At 34.9% G+C, this 18,523-nt stretch overlaps 1 pseudogene; it reads left to right on the forward strand.

Moving 5' to 3' along the window:
• LOC124446202 overlaps positions 1-5,838 on the forward strand; it is a 96,217-nt pseudogene extending 90,379 nt beyond the window's left edge.
• The last annotated feature ends 12,685 nt before the right edge of the window (positions 5,839-18,523 follow it).

Below are 18,523 nucleotides of genomic sequence, written 5' to 3' on the forward strand. Positions count from 1 at the left end.
TCCAAACCAGGTTTGCCACTTGAAGAAAATACTTTATAATTATGAATTAGGGTGACTACCGCTAAGGTTGTCGAAACGTCAGTCAACAACAACAAAAACATCCTTCTCAGGTCTATACCAACCTGGATGATCTACATTTATAAACATGTAACGATACTCCCGGGTTCAAACCATTTACTTTTTTACTTAATATACTGTTTATATTTTTTATTTTTTTCACACTTCTAGTCTTAGTTTGACTTACTAAGCTGCGTACCACTTCCATTTCTGTAGACTCAGCAGTTGTGTCAATATGTATTAAATCTCGCCAAATATGACCAGAGCTACGATATAAGGGATCGAGCGCGATTTTTACGTCCCATTGTGTTTCCCGGAGAGAAGGTTTAATTTTAAAACTTTTTTATTGTATATTTTATCTCAAACGTTCACTCATTGGCTAGGTTCTGTTTTATCTAAGACATTCACTCATTGGCTAGATTGTGTTTTATCTAAGACATTCACTCATTAGCTAGGTTGTTTTATCTAAGACATTCACTCATTGGCTAGGCTGTGTTTAATCTGAGACATTCACTCATTGGCTAGGTTGTATTTTATCTCAAATATTCAATCATTGGCTAGGTTGTATTTTATTTAATATAATTTATCTAAGACATTCACTCATTGGATAAGAAACATATCTATATTTCCTGTTTGTTTTGTTATTGCGTTAAAGAAATTTTAATGAACCAATCGAGATTTGAACTTCCTCGTCCAAAGTTTGAAATTAAATTATTTATTATTCATACATTTTTGTACTGCCAAGAATGAAATTCCTCACTACACTGGTTTTGAGCTATAAATTTAAATTATTATAATATCGGAAGTTTGATTTTAGCATCTTCAAACGAATAGTAAATGGTGAAACTTTTGCCATTAGAATGTGATTTACAGTTATTAACTTCGGTTTGTTTTGGACAGCGGTTCTTTTTTTTCACGAATACTTTGTTTAATGTATAATAAAGCACTCGAATGACATGTTCCAATGGCGTCGATTTATTTGTTCTCGTGTATATTTCAGGTGGGACAGATTGTTAAACACTCCAAGAAGATATTGCTGGCTTCCAAACCACCTCCCATGTTAGAGTTATCTTTCAAAGGTGAAGAAAGGTCTTCAGTTAAGGCTGTTAAATGCTCGAGTCCAGTGTCTTCATCTGGAATCATCTGATGTTAAAACTCCACTCCAGTATAGTGTCTTCATCAGGAGTGGTCTGATGTTGAAACTTGAGTCCTTATGCTCTCCAGTGTAGTGTCTTCATCAGTAGTAATCTGATGTTGAGACTTCACTCCAATATATTCTTCAGTGTAGTCTTTATGTATCTCAGTTTAGTCTCTTCATTAGTAGTGATGTTGAAACTTGAGTTGTCAAGTCTCTTCATTAGGAAAGATCACGCATTGCCTCTTAGGTCTCTGTATATGCTGTAGTATCTAGTGTCAATCCATGCAGCTAATGTTCTTCTCTATAAGGTCATGGTGAGTTCATCGTCGGCTCTCTCTCTCATCTCATAAACGCACGAGCGTCTGGCTATCAAGAACTTCCCGAATACCCCGAGGTCCCTCCCGATCCCTCTGTTAGGAACGTCGAGGTTTGTGATCGTTCATATCCCATGATTATGTTTTAATTGTGTGATTCAACATTTTATCGATATGTTCATGTAGGTCGAGCCGTTGTGGGAGAAATCTAAATCGAAGTCAAGATCAAAGAAAAAGTCTACATTTTACTCAAGTGAATCTGAATCCGACTCTGCGTCGGAATCTGAATCAGGTGCGTTCTTCCCCGAAGTCTTTTCCTATTGGACGCGTAATTAAGTTTATTTAATTTCAACAATAATGCTTGGGTTACCAATCTTCAAGCTTATATATATATAATCATATATGCACAGTTTTGCTGTATAAATCGTTTGCGTGAAGCAAGGCTACCCTTTTGTACGCACTGCGTGCCTATTTTTGCATCGTGTTCCCACAGGCTCCGGTTCAAGTGGAAGCAGCGGAAGTGAAAGTGAGAGCGATGAAGGCAGCGAGAGCGTCAGTAAGTCTAGCATGGAGTCTTTACCTGTATCGGAAACAGGTAAGAGATCACGTGGTATGCTGTTAAAATTGATATGTATGGTACCGTTATATTCACAGTCATAGAAAATATAGATCGCTACCAGCACAATATTTGCCTACAAATACCGGGGTTTTCGCGATGGTGTATTGCCGCATGGCTCCTCAGGCAATATACGTATTGACAGAAAACAATCCTCCCTTCCCAACGAATGGTGGGGTACATTAATGGTGTATTGCCGCATGGCTCCTCAGGCAATATACGTATTGACAGAAAACAATCCTCCCTTCCCAACGAATGGTGGGGTACATTAATGGTGTATTGCTGCATGGCTCCTCAGGCAATATACGTATTGACAGAAAACAATCCTCCCTTCCCTACGAATGGTGGGGTACATTAATGGTGTATTGCCGCATGGCTCCTCAGGCAATATACGTATTGACAGAAAACAATCCTCCCTTCCCAACGAATGGTGGGGTACATTAATGGTCTATTGCTGCATGGCTCCACAGGCAATATACGTATTGGCAGAAAACAATCCTCCCTTTCCAACGAATGGTGGAGTACATTAATGGTGTATTGCTGTATGGCTCCTCTGATTAAATATTTACTTTAAGCAATGTTCCCGCCTCAAGTTTTTTGTAGTTTGACCTTGTCTTTGGCATGTATGGTTACATAGTTTACTCATGACAAGACCTCATTTTGTTTTTACATGATGGTGCAGTGTGGAAATGTACCAGAATGTACCCTATTGTACGTATTTCACACCAGAATTTGAAATGGCTACTATAATATCGTGCGCTTGAAAATGACAAACAGACTTAGTATAAGGGTTTAACTTATTTACAACTTCACAATGCAAAGCCCCGGGCTCCGGGAAGCCTTTGCCAGCACATTAATGCAACCCCTCGGGAAAATCTGTTTATTTCCTGTCAGATAAACATAAGTGTACTCCATAGTATGTGATATAGACTTATTAAGGAATAAATAAATAAAAAAATCTCATGCAAAACGTCATGCGTTTAAAAGCGTCCGCGCCATTCATTTTCCTCAGATACCTCCCCCTTCCTCAGTTTTTGTCATTCAATTTCGCTTTTCAGAAAGCCAAGAGAGCGACGACGAAGGGGAAAAGAATGAAAGAGCAAAGAGTCGAAAAAAATCAGAAAGTCAGAGCAGCATCGAGTCGAAAACGAGTGAAGAGTCTTCGGATAGCGACGCCGAGTCCTCGGAAAGCGATTCGTCACAGGAGAGTGACGATGCTAAACAAGAAATGCCAGCGAAAAAAGTGAGATAAATTACTGTGCACACTTTCAAAGGATATGTATACCACTGTTTGAAAAACGAGAAATAATTCAGCTTTTCACATATGAGCTGCAATTAATTAATCACAATATTCTGTATATTGAGGTCGAAACGAAGAAATCCGATGATGCTCCGAAGAATAAACGAGTTTCTAAGCCACCAACAACTGATCAATTGCTTTCGTTTGATGAAGATAGTAAGCTCACTCTTTAACGGCTTAACTTGTGGCACTGAAGTCACCAATCCCATTGATTTTTTTCCTCGATACGAAATACTTTAATATTTTTTATAGTTCCTGTGGCTCCTGTTGTATATGGTCCTGCACATAAGAACATTCTTTCTCCCTCGCTGGTGGACGATATGAAAACACTTTCCCTTGGTGTCGTACAGAATGGAGTTGCTGCGGTTGTGCAAAAGGTACATTGATGACTTAAGTATTCAATGCGCATGCTCTAGATTAAGGACGAGGTCCTTTTCAACTGATATAACAATGAAAGGCTACAGATGAATAGCAACACAGCCAATCGCCTACTTGAATTGCGCATGACATGACACGTGATCAAATCATGCTCAAGCCGACTTTCTCATGTAGGTCGTAACGGACTTCTCTCAATTGAGGACTTATGAACTGCTCAATAAGATGGCTGGTCGTGGATTGCAGGCTCAATACAAGTTCCCCCGGAGTCCGTGTCTGTATTCGACTACGATGGTTGCCGTTGAAGTAACATTTACTAACAGCGGCAGTTCATGTGTTGAAAACATTCACGTTGGCGAGAAGGTAAATTGCATTGTAAGTCATAGTCGTTAGTAGAAATGTGCTTACTGAGACTCTGTTTGTTTTCTCATCTTAGAAAGTGGGACTCGGCTTGAAAATAGCCGATTTTCCTAAGATTGGTGAGTTGTCTGCTTAGAAAGATATTAACCTGCAAATCACCTGTGAATAATTGGGAAGGGGTTGCTTTGCTCTTGTTTAGAATCGATCGGTATTGGTTCTACAGTCACCGTGAGCATGGGGATAGATTTTAAGGATACTATACAACCAGTTAGTTTTGAGATATGGTATGTCGCGTTACTGTTTGATCAATTATTAATTATCTTTTATCATCAAAATATTTCCGTTGAAGTCATTGGATTTAGCATAAAAAACAAGTCAATGTGTATATCTCGACTCGATTGGTGTATATAAACTCTAGTTTCAACATTACGTCACTCTTGATGAGGACACTAGACTGGAGTTTATAAGAACTCAAGTTTCAACATTACGTCACTCCTGATGAGGACACTAGACTGGAGTTTATAAGAACTCAAGTTTCAACATGAGATCACCTCTGATGTCTGATGAAGACACCATTCAGGAGTATATATGAACTCAATTTCAGCATCAGATAACTCATAAGGACTCAACATTCAACAGATCTCTCCAAATGAAGACACTAGACTGGAGTATATAAGGACCCAAGCTTTAACATAAGAGGATCATTTAGAATACCTAGCAGCAAAACTTTATCATGCGTTCAAATTGATTTCGCTTTTTCACCAGCACGAAGTCCGATAAGTTTACTGTCAAGTTGAAATGCCCGATGGGAGAACAGCTTCACGCGAGGCCGATAACGGAAAATGACTTTCTTAGTTTGCAAAGTAAGTATCGCGGTTATAAATTTTTATCTTGCTTATACAAATGCATGTAAAATGAAATTATTACAGAAATATTGACTTACCTTAAATTATCTTCGTTCACAGAGAAGTTGTCGGGTATGAATGAAAGCTCTCTGACTGTGGATATCCCGCAGGAGAACTGCGAGGAACGCGTGCTCGCGTCGAAAATCCTGGGTTGTGCGAGTGTAGCGGCATTACCCAGAAATAGCAGCTTAAATTATTATAGGTTTTCTGGGTCGGCTATTTCATCCGGGGTCCCCGTATTGATAACTGTCGAACTTAAGGATTATGGAAAAGCGAGTAGGATTACGGTGAATTGCGAAAAAATGACAATCAATTCAATTTTGGCGAAAGAACTGGTCGCCGCTGTGGGAAAAGTATGATACGTAAGTTCCCAGGATGTAAGCTGAAGGAGGGAAAAAATTCAATTATCCTTGTTCTTGGGTAATGCAATCCACGTGTGTGGGTTGTGAAGGGGGTGTAAAACGCACGTGCTTCGCACATGGCCTAAGTATTCTTATGATTTTGTAACTTGCCCAAAAACTTGTAAGCTCGCTTAGACTATTTTGCATTAGAAATCTGCTGTTTCGAAATTTCTTCGAAATGGCCAAATAATATAATGAATTCTAGGAAATGTGGTAACAGTTCCGAACCTGGAAAGGTCGAAATTTATATTACTCTTAGTATTTTTTCCAATCAAAAATAATTTACAATGAGTCACGTTGGCATTATTTTTATGTTTAGAAATTTCTAACCAACAACGTCGTTTTCGAAGTATTTTCAATTGTAGATTGGCATGTGTTGATCTACCCTAGATTCGCCACCGAATGATAACTCTGTATAATCATTGTCTGCTTTATGAAACCAAGAATGATTTAATATGTATGTAAGAAAAATCATGAAGGACTCTGCTTTTTTAGTGAAATAACAATTCCTTGTTTAATTTATTTGAAACTGAAACTTATTCTGTTTACAACCTTCTGCTGTAGCGTACGTTGTCTTACGGAGAAAGGGATTGGTGAGTGGGGAATCGTCCACCATCATGAATCCATGATAGTTTGATATTGTTTTGGGGGCGGGGTGGGAGGGTTCTTTAAAGCTTTTGTCATTACCACGTTGAAATGCTTTTTGTTAGAAAATGTTTTCGAGTTGATCTTTTAGAATGCGTGGAAATTACATTCAAAGAAATTTTTTGCACAACCGTATAGGACAAATAAAATCAGTCAGCTGTTGTCCGTTATTTCTCCTTCTAATCCACAACTCTTGACGACGGTCTTAGTCACGCGGTACACTAACCTGCGCGAATTTTTGCTCATGACTTAGGACTTTGGCTTTGTGGCTTTGAATGTCAGATCAATTTTAACGAACAGTTTGGTTACCGTTCTTCATACCCAACTCCTGCTAGCCATTATTTGTAATGCTTACATAGCTGGGGGGTGGGTGGGGGGGGGGGTGGTATGATTGAAAACCATTGAAAACTCTGTAAAAGAACCATTGCTTCAATAACAACAATGATGCAAGTAGATGTCCAATTCAAGGACACGTTTTAAAAAATTCAAAATGGCGGCAAATGTGCTGTGCTCCGTGTTGTCTCCGAAAATCTTTGTAAAAGTCAAGGTTCTTGTAGTTCTCAAAGTGTAAATGCTGCCAAAATCGGCATTTTTCGTTTTTCCAAACCGAAATTAACGACTAATAATTCCACTGAACTTCGTTGTCGATTTCCAAAGTCGTAGTTTTTATTTTCATGTATTTTTAGACACGTAAAATTATCTTATAACTATTTTATTCTTTTGTAAATCTTCGACACAATCAGCGAGACAATATTTAGTATGAGGAACGCAAACAGGAGGTTAGATGTCCTGTGGTGCAGCAAGTGAAATGCGCCGATCAAATATATGAATATGGTCGTCAAAATTTTCAGCGAACTACAGCCGTCTCAGAAGAACTGCTTATCTTTAAAATCAAGCCAACATTTAGAATTTGCATGATTCAGTAGCTAATTTTTTAATCCCCAAAGAGGCGTAGATGCTATTGAAATGAATTTCGTGCTTGAAACTTGCAATAAACAGTTGTCGCAATTCGTATGTAATATTGTTTTCAAATACCTTTGAAGATATTTTGGAGATCAATTACTGCTAAATCATGCTAATTGTAAAACGCCGGCTGCATGAGCAGTTTTTGAGACACCCTGTAGAGACGGAATACCTTAAATATAAGATATTCGAAAATCTCTACATATGGAGACATTTTCGTGAGCGATAAATTCTTCATTGAATTAAATTGTTGCAAAAAAGTCTTGCCGCAAATTTGTCAATTTCAACGTTTGATTCGTTAGATCATCGACAGTTTTAAATACTTTAATTTAGTCCAAATTAGTGCAATTATGACTTCTCGTCCTATAAAATGGCAAACCTAATTGGTTTTGCGTTTGTTTCGTTTTTGAAAATGTGCTTGACACAGCTGCGATGCGGCGTTTATTCGCTGGAAAAGGAATTACTGCGAAAAGCGATAACGCTCTTTGTCGCTGGCTTATGTAAATTTATAACGAGCTTTTGTGAATTTTATTAGGTCAATGTTAACGCACATTTCAAGCACAATTACAATATACTGACGTATAATGCAGATGTAGTTGGAAACAAAATGCGACAAGGCAAAATTTTTATCGAGTTTTGAGACTCCACTGAAAAGCTTGAACACACAGCTCTGTATTGCATTTGCAAAGTGGAATATATAGGAGAGAAGAGCACTTCATAGAAAGTAGCTCAGATATATCAATCTTATCGCTATGGAAACTTTTATATTTTTCATTGTCGCAATATCTTCATTTGGCATCGTTGGAAATACCCTTGTGATCGCTTCGATATTAAAAAGAAAGATTTTGTTAAAGAAGAACTTCTACTTTCTTGTCTTACATCTTGCGATATGTGACGTATTTACAATGTTGAGCATATTTCTCCATTTGATATTGGATAACTTTCTTAAAAGCGCTTTAATATTGTTTAACTGCTTAGATATAAATGACATTTATTTTTCTTTCAAGTAAGCGGAGTTTGTATCATGATGCTCATTTCCGTTCTACGTTATCGTGCGATAGTTTGTCCATTGAAACTTTCTCTCAGTCAACTGAAGATAAAAATCATTTATGGTTTAGCGTACATCATTGGTTTGGTCACAACAGTTGGAATGACAATGCGAGAGTGCATCCTCGAGTATGGATCCTAAACGCCTTCGTTACATTTACGAATTGTCTGCGTTTTATGCCTGTTTCTACATTTTTCCAATAATATTCATGTCTGTGACTTACTCCATAATCGCTAGAACATTGAGCAAACAAAGAAAAGTACTAAGAACATTTTCGAATGCATCACAGTCTCGTCTAAAATCCTTCACCAGCTCAAGTCTTCGAAGACACAATCAGGATCGTAAGACATTTTTCGTTTGCGTCTGCACGGTTCTCTGCTTTGCAGTGGGTCATATTTATTATTTGGCTGCAAACGAATTTAAAAACCACTCCGCTTTTTCACCAAATGCCTCAAATAATTTAAAAATTGCTTTTTCCCTCCGTATTCTTGGCTCACACTCGTTAAATCCTCTGATTTATGGATTATTGGATAGAAAAATAATGTGTATATTGGTGAAAATGCTGAACAAAAATAGGAGAAATTCCAGTGATTCGAGATACCAAAAAGTATTTGTTCAGTAGAGTATTTGATTTTGTGATTCACACGAGTGAAATAAGCATAAGCAAAGACAAAACGAATAGGGAAGAAACATATGCATCATTAGCACTGAGATAAACACAAGGATATGACTTAAATAAGCTGAAAGAAGAACAAATGAAGATTGCATAGAATAATCTGACTTTTTTGTCTTCCTAACCTCAAGAACAAAAAAACAAACTTTCGAGCAAGCTTGTTTTACTTTTGTAAACAGGCTCTACGAAATAACTAGAATGTATTTTATCTTTGATTGTTTTTTGAGCATTTTTGCTTATGGAATTCGCTAAAATATGTCAAACCCTTCGACTAGGTCTTTTTAAAAGTTTTCAATTGCTAATTCAGGGAAATATTTAAATAATTTCGCCATTTAAACTAGACATTTTCTGTGACGTTAATATGTCATATAAAACTTTATATTATACAAGTAAATACTAAGATGAGATAAGAAGATTGGATACGTAGTAGTGCAATAGCATTGATAATCATAATATATTCTTGTGTCCATCATGGCGGAATCAAAACTCAAGAATTGTTGGTTTTAATTTCAATCAATCAAAGGGGCAGTAAAAAACAATAACATTTGCCCACGGATATATTCTGTTGTATTTCACCTCCAACATGGCGGCATTGTAACTGAAGAATATATTAATGGTCGAAATTTATTGAGACTGGCGTGTAACTTAAATATTAATTAGAAGTTCTTCTTTCCGAATTGCAATTAAAGTTTCGAGGGTCTGATTACATGAGCAAGGTAGCCGGGATTCAGCGAAGCGTTAAATCATTTCGGCAAATGGAAAAGATTAATTATTTCACAACGAAAAACTTGTTTGAGGAATTTCTCTATGCTCTGAATCTGCAAATTCACAAAACCTTTAAAATGAAAACAAATAATTTAGCCTGATTTAAAAATTACAATTAAAATGACTTATGATGCTTAAGAAAAGGTTGTAAGTTTTGCGCTTTAAGTTTTTGCAATTGCTCTTTTTAATTACTTCAAATTCATTTAACGCCTCGCCTAATCCCGATTACCGGGCTCATGTAAAGAGCCCCTGAGGTAATTTTATTTACTAATTAAACATGGGCTGAAGCATAACATGTTTTTCTCAGGTAACCTTCATTTTAAATACAAAAATACACGTTTTTTTACAATGTTATTGCTCCTTGGGGATATATTATTTCTGAATGAATTTCGGCTAATTTCGAAGATGAGCGGTTTTTTGAGAGAGCCCGTATAAATATTAAATCTACAACTGTAGGAAGGTGTGGTTAACTTATCATTGACTCCATTGCTTGCAGAATGGCTGCTAATCTCGATACAAGATTATTGAGCCAGTTGTAGTGGAAGCTAATATACAATATGCTAAGTTTAAACAAAATCCGAAGACAGTACCATCTTTAATTCATTGTATGTGAAGAGGCAATAATACAGTTTTGTATTTTGAGCATATAACTAATTCATCATCATCAATTTGATCTTAAACAAAAAAACATGGCATAAAGAACAACTGTGGGACGAAATGTTAACCTCAACAACTAAGAGTTTTCGGAGATGTGGACGTTTGAAGTTGATTCTAAGGCTCAAGATGGTAAATTAGGGCATATAATTATACTTAATGTTTCAAAATATTGATCTTTTATATCGTGTGATTGGCGGTACAATTACAATACACAAACGTATATGGCAGAATGCAGATGTAGGTAAAAATAAAATGCAATAAGAGCCAAGGCAAAACATTTATGAAACATTTATAAAGAAATGATTTAAGTCATTTATGGATAATGCTGAAAGACGAAGAAAAGAATGTTAAATAGAAAAATCGCACTTCTTTGTTTAATAGTCTTTGTGAACCTCAAGAACAAAAAAAAAACATTCATGATTCAAGCTTGTTTAGCTGTTGCAAAACAGGCTCGCTAGAATATATTTTAGCTTTGAATGGTTTTGTAGCATTTTTACTCATAGATCATCATTTTCAACTGCATCAAGTAGCTAATTGCCTAAATAAAAATATTTTTTCAATATACAACATCAGTTTGTAAAGCATTTGAGCTTTTTTATAAAAAGAAGAAATTTTTATAAAAAGAAATTTTCTGTGACGTTAATATACAATATAAAGCTATATATCGACATGTAAATTCTGAGATGAGATAAAAGGATTGGATAAGTAGTAGTGCTAATTTTTGGTGCAATTAACCATATGGTCCATGGAAAACAATTATTATCGCCCACGCTTGCTAGAGCTCACAAAATAGCAATGACCATATTTTCTTTTGTATCAGACCTCCAACATGACGTAATGTAAACTCAAGAATATATTACTAGTGATGACAAAATTCTTTTGCATCTCACCTCTAATTAACATGGCGGAATGAAAACTGAAGAATATATTAATAGTATGATTAATATTAATAGTATGATTAATAGTAGATGGCAAAATTTATTGAAACCGACGGATAACGTAAATATTAATGAGAGGTTTTACTTTCTGAATTACGATTCAGTTTTGAGGTTGCTTTATTTACTAATTGACCATGGGCTGAAGCATGGCATTTTATTTACGAATTGTTAGCGTCTTATTCATGTGTCTACATATTCCTAATAATCTTCATGACTGTGACTTACTCTACAATCGCTCAATCATTGATGAAACAAAGAAAAGCACTACGAACACTCTTCAATCCGACACATTTTCATCTACAATCCTCCACCACCTCAAGTCTTCAAAGATATACTCGGCATAGTAAGACATTTATTGTTTGTGTCAGCACAGTTCTCTGCTTCACAGTGGGTCACGCTTGTTTTTTCATTGTAGACGTGCTCCATATAAACAACACTGTTCCATCAAATTCATCCACTAATCTTTACGTTGTTTATGTTCTCCGTCTTTTTGGCTCACACGCGTTAAATTCTCTGATCTATGGAATATTGGATAGAAAAATGTTGTTTTTATGGAAATGCTGCCCAAAAATAAGACCAATCTAAATTGTTTCAGTATCAAAAAGTAGAGATTTTTAATATAGGGGCTCCTTTATGTATTTCGAACATTATAAAGTAGCTAGAATATGATTCAGTTCTGAATTGCCTTGTGAGCTTTTATATAATTCTAAGAAATGCATTTTTGTTGATTTCCAACAATACATAATTTCATAATAGTATTGTAAATCAGGTCAGCATGTTTTCCATCTCTTTATTTACTTTACAAATAAAATAAATAAATGTGTTCGCCATGATGATCTCAAAATTAATTTTGCAGAGTTCTTTCTGTGAACAACATATTTAAAAGTAATCAGTTTCCTGTTAAATTTGTCGTAGATAAATACATTTATTCAATCTACGACAGCATTTTACAAAACAATTCAGCGTCTTTGTAAACATCGTATATTTTGCTTTATACTGAACAAATAAATACTAAAATGAGATAAAAGAATTTTGACTGCATACACGTAGTGACGTATACAAATGCAGTAGGCTAAGTAGGCTGAAGCCTACAGGCCCGCCTTTTCAAGACGCTCGTTGTATTTAGACATATTTCACCTTTTGCGTTTTTGTTCTAAATTAGACAATATATGCTGCTGGAAACTTTACGATCTACTGTTTTAATGCTTAATGCGCAAAACTCATAAAGTGCAGGGGACTTAGTCAGTTTGAATTTTAAATTTGTTCCTTAATGTTTACACTATATGAGTTACAAACAGAAGCCAGGAAATGCAAAAGCAATGGAACGCAAGAAACACAAACGTCATCAAAACACTGAACTGATTTGTAGGAACAAATATTACTTTAAGACACACAGCTTTGTCGTAGCCTACAGGCCTCGTAATTAGTTATCCGCCAATGTATATACGCAGTGCAATAACGGAGAAAACATACAAACTATAACGGCTTTATAACCTCAGTATTAGATACGAAATTCTCTTTCTAAAATGTACTTCAGTTTTTGGGTACTTTGAAAAATCATATTAATCAGGCTTAACTGTTAAATAGTTTTGTCAGCTACTGCTTCGATGCAACACGTAGCATTTCTCTATATTTTATAACGTTGTAAATATCTTACCTTTTAAAATGTTTACTTTTTGGTTTAAGAATGAGAATTTTTTGTGCGTTCTGTTCAGGAATGCAAAATTATTGATATGATTTGTGTACGCTAGTTTTCAAAAGCAAAATTGAATTTTAAAACATTTCAATATGAAGAGGGTTGTCTTGTTTTAAGGGAAGATTTGAGAAAGGCTCTAGGTGATCAAAATAAACTCTCAGATAAATGGATAAATGCAGCAAATATGATCAGGAAGACAAGAAAAACAAATGTCGGTGTAGTAAGAAGATTTTGTGAATGAATAGCAAAGGACTTGAAAAACTATTAAAAAAATGTATAGGATAACAAGAGGACTTAGGAGGATAAATATGAGAACAGGATCAGAGATGTAAGAGATTAAGAGCACGATGAGAATATGAATATTTAGATCGTCTTCAACCGCTGCAAACAATGATTTCCTCACATCTTTGGCAGCCTTCTTCACTTATATGGTTTATAAACATTGTATACAAGAAGTACGATTTTGCACTGCCGAGAGAGTTAGTGAGTGGGGTGTTGGTCGGCAGAAGGCGTCTCGTTGGTAATTATGAAATTGCCATTAAATGTCGTCAACAATAAACGTTAGTTTGATGGCTTAAATTTTCGTCAACTCTTTTATGATAGATTATTACACAACACAAGAAAATTCACTGTCTAAACTACCGTGTACAAAATGACAAAGTACAAATAGATATTTATTATATGACAGCTTGGTCACAGAATAGGAATATACAGTTGTGCCACTTTGCTATGCAACTGGCTGCAGTATATTTAATTAGTTTACTGGCTGCCGTTTGCCATATCGTCAATCCTATTGGTCACACAATGCAATTTACTGGCTGCCAATAGGGTAATAAGATATGCGTGGCAAGAAAAAATTCAATGGAGTAGCAGTACTGTATGTTCTCTATACTATCGCTTGGTTGCATTTGTTTTACTTTTCAGAAACTAGCACGGTAAATCCATCACTTGCTTATTGTGTTAGAATTCTGTGGTCGCCCGCTATCAGTCTATTAATATGTGGAATATCTAATAGACAAGTCCTGCACTTTTAGATGTGTTGAACAAAAATAGAAATTTAAGCTAATTCAGATGACAGACGTTTGATATTCAATCACTCGCATTTTTTTTTCTAGTAGTTTAGATATTGAAACAACATACCTTTAATGCCTTTAAACAAATGTCCTTTTATGAATTTAATTACAGAACCAAAAAAGACACTTAAAAATATTTGCTTCGAATGATACAAGTTGAAACTGAAGCTGACTAAAATATGATGAGTCACGAAATACAAATTTTCAAGCAATTTACTTGCATACTAGATCTTGAATAACACAATGTTTCCAAGAAATAATAAGAATTGTCTATAGATTATATTTGAACTTTACATCCACGTGGAATATTCGACAATCAACTAGTGTTCTCTAAAACTATCAAGAGAGAAAGATTGAGAGGAAAATGTTGTATTTTCTTTATATTCAATTTTGACAAACTGAGACTTGTTCATTTAGAAATTACCTAGAGCGATAGTGAGCTAATTATATTTTTTAATAACAAAGTAAAAATGCCATCTTTTTCATGACAAATGCATGCATGAATTTATATTTCACATTTTTACAGTTGAGTTGCGACGTTTGACGTATCTGCACGCAAGTATAATTGTGAATCGTTTAAAAACGAAATATTGCATGTTGTAAGAATACAAATACAGGGCTAAATAATTTGAAACATGACTCCAAGATGTGGGGTATGAAGAATATTTTTTGTTTGTGTTGGCACATTTCCTTTTTCTCATTGAATCATGTTTATTTTGTGGTTTCAGACGTGCTATATATGAACAACACTCTTTCATCAAATTCTTCCACAAACATTTCGTTATCAAAAAGCCCACATAAAAACAACATGGGTTTCACGAGGGAATTTCATAAGACCCCTTATGTGATTTGCACGTTGATATATGACTCGCATGCGGTTCCAAAAAGCTTTTATTTACTATAATAATAGCTTAAATTAAGTAGAATTAAAATAATTAAGGTTATTTGATATTTAGTGAAGTATTTTAGTATTCTGATTGGTCTGTTTTATCTCACATTTAGTAGGTCCGTTTCAAACGTCTCATTTTACATGCGCCGAAAGCATTAAAGACAAAAGAAAATGAGATAAAATTCCTCAATATCTTTTGTTTTAATTGCATTCGGCTCATGTAAAATGCAACGTTTGAAACAGGCCTAAGCCAGCCAGTCAATTGCTTTTTTTTGACCAGTAGGAGCACTAAGATGGCTAGCCGCAGCCAGTAAACTAATTAAATATACAGAACCAAGTTGCACAATGGAGTGAGACTACTGTTTGTTTCTACACTGTGACTTTAACTTACTCCTTAATCGCTCGAGCACTAATCAGACAAAGAGAAGCCTCCGACCCGTTTAAACGTCGGACTTTACATGTGCCGAATGCAATTAAAACAAAAGAGAATGAAAAAGTTCATCTCATTTTCTTTTGTCTTTAATGCATTCGGCGCATGTAAAATGCGACGTTTGAAACAAGCATAAAAAACCGTCTCATTTTCAATCCTCAAAACAGGGATAAATTGAAAACATAATTCTTTTGTCGTCAGAGGACGGGATTAGTTAACTATTAAAACAGCCTCCGTGACGTGTAACTGAAAGAATGAACGGCATTTCTCTCCTTTTGAAGATGACGTACACTCTTTCTTGCCGTTATAAATATCGTTTGGTTTTAAAAATTTCATTTACCAGACGTTGACACCTGAGGATTAGTCTGCCGAAATGCATTGTTTCGGTTAGTTCTTTTAGAACTATTGGGTTAGTGTTGTTTACATAAAACAGTTCTTTTAAGAACTATTAAATTTTTACTTTACTATTTCGTTAATTCTAAAATATTTGAAATTCAATTCTTGCATAAAAGTCATTTTCTTAGTCCAGCAGCAGGCATTATTACTTCAAAGATCGTTTCACCTGGGCAAAAAATTAGATGATTTGTCATCGGCAATTCATGATATATTGACATGGTCGAACAATTTAGTCCATTATAGTTTGTCTAAGAGACCAAATTATGGTTTCACATACAACAAAACAACGCAAACTTGATTAGTTTTGCATTCGTATCGTTTAAGAACGCGCCCTAATTAAACACAGCTGTGCATGATGCGATGCGGTGTTGAATATTTACTCAAAAACTGTCACTTTCACCTCATAAGGCATCTGAAAGATTGGCTTATTGGATAAATTGCTGAAAAAATTCACATTGGTAGAAAGCGAAGATGTTGGTCTGTAGAAGATGTCTCGTTGGTAATTATCAAACTGCAATAAACATGACGTGAACAATTGGCGTTTTGATGACTTCGATTTTCATGAACTCTTTTATGATTGATTGTTACGCGAAACAAAAAATTTAATATCTAAGCTGTCAAACACAATAGCGAAACAAAATTTTATCTAAACAATAAGTGTTTGTCCGGTGTCCATAAATACTACCCTACCCACCCCCCTTCATTAACAAAGGAGATGTTTAGTCACATCTTAATTCACTGACATATAGTTTAGACATTAAAACAAAATTTTCATCAAGTTAGTGGAATCTCAGAAGCAGCTTTTTTTCGTCAAGCCTATTTGGATTAACTATAAAACACAAATTTGTCATAATATTGTCATCTTAAATGATACAGTGCTTCAATTTTCAATACTATAACTGCCAATTTGTTGTAAGGAAAAGACCAACAGCTGTATTTCATACCCACAACATATAATTGATGCTAATTTCAAATATTACAATATGTAAAATAAGCATCATTCATATGCAAAGTGAAATAAAGGAAAATAAGGCACTCAGTAAGTCAGACATATCAGTAATATCTTTATGGAACCTCATAAAATTTCCATTGTCGCAATATTAGTATTTGGTATTGTTGGAAATACTCTTGTGATCGCTTCAATATTGAAGCAAAACATTTTATTGAAAAAAAACTACTACTTTCTTGTCTTGCATCTCGCGATATGTGACGCATTTGTATTGATAAACTTATCTTTTTTCTAAATTTGGTTACTTTTGAATGCGCATGAATTCTGATTGGTCAGTATAGCTAACATAAAAGGCAGAACAAGTTATATAACACATTTGTTGAGTATTTCACTTACAGAGCACCAAAAAACCAAATTCTTTTTGGTATTTGAAAAGCGAAATACAGAAATATACAGACCACTTCAGAACATATAGTACGTCAATCATATCTATCATATTTTTATCATGGAAATTTTCTTTGTGTTGAGTATTGCAATATGCACATTTGGCATTTTTGGAAATACTCTTGTGATCGCTTCATTATTAAAACAAAAGATTCTGTTAAAGAAGAACTATTACTTTCTCGTCTTACATCTCGCGATATGTGACGCACTTGCATTGATCTTACATTTGTTATATATCTTGCTTATCATATCAAAAATTAACTCATTTCGGTTGGCTTGCTTAAGAGACAGCTTAAATGTTTTTTTTGAAATAAGTGGAGTATCTATGATGTTGATCATTTCAGTTCTACGTTATCGTGCCATAGTTCATCCATTGAAACCTTCCTTCAGTCGACGAAAGATAAAAATCGTTTGTGGCTTAGCGTACATCATTAGTTTGGTTACGACAGTTGTAATAATATTTTCCAAGTGCGCTGTGGATCCTGAACGTCGTTATTACATTTACGAAATTCTTGCGTTGTTTTCATGTGCCTACATTTTCCCAATAATCTTCATGACTGTGACTTACTCCATAATCGCTCATGCATTGATGAAACAAAGAAACGCACTACGAACACTCTCTAATCCTTCACATTCTCAAGTACAATCCTCCACCAGCTCAAGTCTTAGAAGATATATTCGAAGTTTGAAAACATTTTTTGTTTGTGCACTAACGGTTTTTTGTTTTTCAGTTGGTCATATATATCATGTAACAGCTCGTTTGCGGTGGTACTATAAAGCAGAAACTAACTTGATACATTCATTTGTTGGTTTTCGTCTTAGAATTCTGGGGTCACACGCTGTCAATCCATTAATCTATGGAATATTTGACAGACAAGTGCTGTACTTTTGGAAGTGTTGTACAAGAAGATTTTAGCAGATGCAGATAACAAAACGTTTTTAATCACTTGCATGTTTCCTGTTCTAATCTAGTAGTGGAGATGTTTAAAAAGTTTAATGTCTTGAAACAAGAATTATACCTTTTACAAATTTAATAATAGAATTAAGAAGAAGGAAGACCTCTGAAGCGTTCTTTAAAAATTTTATTGCTTTGGCTAACACAACACGGAAACTAACCAAAATAACTTAAAGTTATCTGCAAAATATCTTAAGCAATATATACGTGCACACTAGAACCTAAATAAGTAATGACACTCGTCGTCATTCTTCTAGTAAATAATAAAAGTTTTCTTCATTATGATACTATTTTTCAATCTTTTGTTCTGTGGAATGTTGGAAAAGTGTTGATGCATGTTGTTTTAAAGTTTCTAGAGAGAAATGTAAAGACAGAAACATATAAGCAAATTATTAATAAATAGAACCTAAAATGGCTTCGCATTCAGAAAAAAAGCAAATTAAAATAAATTAGTGTCCTTTTCCACTTTTAAAAACAATGCTTGTCTCCTATAAAATGACCACTGTTTGAAATATCTTGTATAAAATATAAAAGAG

Source organism: Xenia sp. Carnegie-2017, unplaced genomic scaffold (assembly GCF_021976095.1).
Source record: "Xenia sp. Carnegie-2017 unplaced genomic scaffold, XeniaSp_v1 HiC_scaffold_12, whole genome shotgun sequence".
NCBI classification, from domain to species: Eukaryota; Metazoa; Cnidaria; class Anthozoa; order Malacalcyonacea; family Xeniidae; genus Xenia; species Xenia sp. Carnegie-2017.